This window comes from Engystomops pustulosus, chromosome 3 (assembly GCF_040894005.1).
Source record: "Engystomops pustulosus chromosome 3, aEngPut4.maternal, whole genome shotgun sequence".
Lineage (NCBI taxonomy): Eukaryota > Metazoa > Chordata > Amphibia > Anura > Leptodactylidae > Engystomops > Engystomops pustulosus.
In genome coordinates this window covers 225,280,639-225,285,638 of record NC_092413.1, presented here as the reverse complement: position 1 = coordinate 225,285,638, position 5,000 = coordinate 225,280,639, and the positions used below count along the sequence as shown (strand labels likewise).

General features: G+C 48.3%; 2 non-coding genes across 2 annotated transcripts; one reads left to right on the top strand and one right to left on the bottom strand.

The window, feature by feature from the left end:
• Positions 1-117: 117 nt before the first annotated feature.
• On the bottom strand, positions 118-191 carry TRNAN-GUU (transfer RNA asparagine (anticodon GUU)). The gene has a single exon. It is a non-coding gene; the product is annotated as a tRNA-Asn (tRNA).
• Positions 192-3,876: 3,685 nt separating this feature from the next.
• TRNAY-GUA (transfer RNA tyrosine (anticodon GUA)) lies at positions 3,877-3,962 on the top strand. Its single transcript is given in 2 exon segments — positions 3,877-3,913; positions 3,927-3,962. It is a non-coding gene; the product is annotated as a tRNA-Tyr (tRNA).
• Positions 3,963-5,000: the final 1,038 nt, after the last annotated feature.

The following is a 5,000-nucleotide window of genomic DNA, read 5'->3' as shown; positions in this document are numbered from 1 at the left end:
GAAGAACCTTCTTCTTCCATGTGTGCTTTAGATATTGAAACTGGCCAGTTATACGGAGCTCTTAATTGAAGTTGTAGCTGAGCCACTCAAGCTGCAGGCGGAAGCAAAAGAGGACTGCGTCCCTGGGTGGGCTCGAACCACCAACCTTTCGGTTAACAGCCGAACGCGCTAACCGATTGCGCCACAGAGACACGGAAGCTGCTTGCCTGGTGTTCCAGTTTCAGGCAGGTCAATGGCCTATGTGTACGGGTGATCTTCCGAGCAACAAAATGAAAACAAAATAAGCAACCAGTTGTGGGCCCCGAAATGTTCCCCAACAACCAATAAATCTCTACACAGACTGACGGAGGGCCGCCTTTCCTTAAGTAGCCCAGCAAAAGTCAGTGTCTAGTGAGAACTTCTCCCAAGCCATTGCATGTAGCAGCAGAGTGGCGCAGCGGAAGCGTGCTGGGCCCATAACCCAGAGGTCGATGGATCGAAACCATCCTCTGCTAGCGTCCTTCCTTTTGTCCGTCTACAATGTTACAATTTGCAAAAGCTCCCCTAGTAAGTTCGGACTCCTGTTTGTGCCCAGAAACTGGTCATCATCAGTCCAAATCACTGCTCCCAATCTAGCTCGTGTCCAAAAGCGTTTTCAGACCCTCCCAGGCTGTGACAGACCTGTAACCCAGATACCTGCGCATAGAAACCATTCTCTGCTTGGTGCCTGAATTTTTTTTTCCATCTCTGACGTTACAATTAGCCAAATCTCTCTAGTGAGTTAGGACTCCTGTTTCTGCCCAGGACGCGGTCAACCGAAGCCCAAATTACTGCTCCCAATCTTGCTCGTGTCCAAAAATAGTTTTCAAAGCCGCCCTGGCTTTGCAGTCTTGATTTGCTTAAGGCTGCCTTACATCCACACTTAAAAAAAAAAAAAAAAAAAAACGACCTACCAAAAAGTCAGAGTCTAGTGGAAAAAACTCCACCCTCCACACACCACTCAGCAGCAGAGGGGGATTAGCTCAAATGGTAGAGCGCTCGCTTAGCATGCGAGAGGTAGCAGGATCGATGCCCGCATCCTCCAGCTTTGTCCTTTTTGCAGCCTTTTTCAAAATTGGGAGAAATCGTCTCCTGCTTGCCAAGGCCGTGACACTAAAAAGTAAGGCTAGTAAGCACGCACCCAGAGCTTCCCCCAAGCCTTCGATAGCTCAGCTGGTAGAGCGGAGGACTGTAGTACTCTAATAGCAATCCTTAGGTCGCTGGTTCAATTCCGGCTCGAAGGAGATTTTTTTTTGTTGGTATCCTTTCATTTTGCACATTTATTAAGCTGGCAGCAAGCACTTTTCTGCTGTGCTTCTTCTCTTCCATCTGAAGAACCTTCTTCTTCCATGTGTGCTTTAGATATTGAAACTGGCCAGTTATACGGAGCTCTTAATTGAAGTTGTAGCTGAGCCACTCAAGCTGCAGGCGGAAGCAAAAGAGGACTGCGTCCCTGGGTGGGCTCGAACCACCAACCTTTCGGTTAACAGCCGAACGCGCTAAGCGATTGCGCCACAGAGACACGGAAGCTGCTTGCCTGGTGTTCCAGTTTCAGGCAGGTCAATGGCCTATGTGTACGGGTGATCTTCCGAGCAACAAAATGAAAACAAAATAAGCAACCAGTTGTGGGCCCCGAAATGTTCCCCAACAACCAATAAATCTCTACACAGACTGACGGAGGGCCGCCTTTCCTTAAGTAGCCCAGCAAAAGTCAGTGTCTAGTGAGAACTTCTCCCAAGCCATTGCATGTAGCAGCAGAGTGGCGCAGCGGAAGCGTGCTGGGCCCATAACCCAGAGGTCGATGGATCGAAACCATCCTCTGCTAGCGTCCTTCCTTTTGTCCGTCTACAATGTTACAATTTGCAAAAGCTCCCCTAGTAAGTTCGGACTCCTGTTTGTGCCCAGAAACTGGTCATCATCAGTCCAAATCACTGCTCCCAATCTAGCTCGTGTCCAAAAGCGTTTTCAGACCCTCCCAGGCTGTGACAGACCTGTAACCCAGATACCTGCGCATAGAAACCATTCTCTGCTTGGTGCCTGAATTTTTTTTTCCATCTCTGACGTTACAATTAGCCAAATCTCTCTAGTGAGTTAGGACTCCTGTTTCTGCCCAGGACGCGGTCAACCGAAGCCCAAATTACTGCTCCCAATCTTGCTCGTGTCCAAAAATAGTTTTCAAAGCCGCCCTGGCTTTGCAGTCTTGATTTGCTTAAGGCTGCCTTACATCCACACTTAAAAAAAAAATAAAAAAAAAACGACCTACCAAAAAGTCAGAGTCTAGTGGAAAAAACTCCACCCTCCACACACCACTCAGCAGCAGAGGGGGATTAGCTCAAATGGTAGAGCGCTCGCTTAGCATGCGAGAGGTAGCAGGATCGATGCCCGCATCCTCCAGCTTTGTCCTTTTTGCAGCCTTTTTCAAAATTGGGAGAAATCGTCTCCTGCTTGCCAAGGCCGTGACACTAAAAAGTAAGGCTAGTAAGCACGCACCCAGAGCTTCCCCCAAGCCTTCGATAGCTCAGCTGGTAGAGCGGAGGACTGTAGTACTCTAATAGCAATCCTTAGGTCGCTGGTTCAATTCCGGCTCGAAGGAGATTTTTTTTTGTTGGTATCCTTTCATTTTGCACATTTATTAAGCTGGCAGCAAGCACTTTTCTGCTGTGCTTCTTCTCTTCCATCTGAAGAACCTTCTTCTTCCATGTGTGCTTTAGATATTGAAACTGGCCAGTTATACGGAGCTCTTAATTGAAGTTGTAGCTGAGCCACTCAAGCTGCAGGCGGAAGCAAAAGAGGACTGCGTCCCTGGGTGGGCTCGAACCACCAACCTTTCGGTTAACAGCCGAACGCGCTAAGCGATTGCGCCACAGAGACACGGAAGCTGCTTGCCTGGTGTTCCAGTTTCAGGCAGGTCAATGGCCTATGTGTACGGGTGATCTTCCGAGCAACAAAATGAAAACAAAATAAGCAACCAGTTGTGGGCCCCGAAATGTTCCCCAACAACCAATAAATCTCTACACAGACTGACGGAGGGCCGCCTTTCCTTAAGTAGCCCAGCAAAAGTCAGTGTCTAGTGAGAACTTCTCCCAAGCTATTGCATGTAGCAGCAGAGTGGCGCAGCGGAAGCGTGCTGGGCCCATAACCCAGAGGTCGATGGATCGAAACCATCCTCTGCTAGCGTCCTTCCTTTTGTCCGTCTACAATGTTACAATTTGCAAAAGCTCCCCTAGTAAGTTCGGACTCCTGTTTGTGCCCAGAAACTGGTCATCATCAGTCCAAATCACTGCTCCCAATCTAGCTCGTGTCCAAAAGCGTTTTCAGACCCTCCCAGGCTGTGACAGACCTGTAACCCAGATACCTGCGCATAGAAACCATTCTCTGCTTGGTGCCTGAATTTTTTTTTTCCATCTCTGACGTTACAATTAGCCAAATCTCTCTAGTGAGTTAGGACTCCTGTTTCTGCCCAGGACGCGGTCAACCGAAGCCCAAATTACTGCTCCCAATCTTGCTCGTGTCCAAAAATAGTTTTCAAAGCCGCCCTGGCTTTGCAGTCTTGATTTGCTTAAGGCTGCCTTACATCCACACTTAAAAAAAAAAAAAAAAAAAAAACGACCTACCAAAAAGTCAGAGTCTAGTGGAAAAAACTCCACCCTCCACACACCACTCAGCAGCAGAGGGGGATTAGCTCAAATGGTAGAGCGCTCGCTCAGCATGCGAGAGGTAGCGGGATCGATGCCCGCATCCTCCAGCTTTGTCCTTTTTGCAGCCTTTTTCAAAATTGGGAGAAATCGTCTCCTGCTTGCCAAGGCCGTGACACTGAAAAGTAAGGCTAGTAAGCACGCACCCAGGGCTTCCCCCAAGCCTTCGATAGCTCAGCTGGTAGAGCGGAGGACTGTAATACTCTAATAGCAATCCTTAGGTCGCTGGTTCAATTCCGGCTCGAAGGAGATTTTTTTTTGTTGGTATCCTTTCATTTTGCACATTTATTAAGCTGGCAGCAAGCACTTTTCTGCTGTGCTTCTTCTCTTCCATCTGAAGAACCTTCTTCTTCCATGTGTGCTTTAGATATTGAAACTGGCCAGTTATACGGAGCTCTTAATTGAAGTTGTAGCTGAGCCACTCAAGCTGCAGGCGGAAGCAAAAGAGGACTGCGTCCCTGGGTGGGCTCGAACCACCAACCTTTCGGTTAACAGCCGAACGCGCTAACCGATTGTGCCACAGAGACACGGAAGCTGCTTGCCTGGTGTTCCAGTTTCAGGCAGGTCAATGGCCTATGTGTACGGGTGATCTTCCGAGCAACAAAATGAAAACAAAATAAGCAACCAGTTGTGGGCCCCGAAATGTTCCCCAACAACCAATAAATTTCTACACAGACTGACGGAGGGCCGCCTTTCCTTAAGTAGCCCAGCAAAAGTCAGTGTCTAGTGAGAACTTCTCCCAAGCCATTGCATGTAGCAGCAGAGTGGCGCAGCGGAAGCGTGCTGGGCCCATAACCCAGAGGTCGATGGATCGAAACCATCCTCTGCTAGCGTCCTTCCTTTTGTCCGTCTACAATGTTACAATTTGCAAAAGCTCCCCTAGTAAGTTCGGACTCCTGTTTGTGCCCAGAAACTGGTCATCATCAGTCCAAATCACTGCTCCCAATCTAGCTCGTGTCCAAAAGCGTTTTCAGACCCTCCCAGGCTGTGACAGACCTGTAACCCAGATACCTGCGCATAGAAACCATTCTCTGCTTGGTGCCTGAATTTTTTTTTTCCATCTCTGACGTTACAATTAGCCAAATCTCTCTAGTGAGTTAGGACTCCTGTTTCTGCCCAGGACGCGGTCAACCGAAGCCCAAATTACTGCTCCCAATCTTGCTCGTGTCCAAAAATAGTTTTCAAAGCCGCCCTGGCTTTGCAGTCTTGATTTGCTTAAGGCTGCCTTACATCCACACTTAAAAAAAAAAAAAAAAAAAAAAACGACCTACCAAAAAGTCAGAGTCT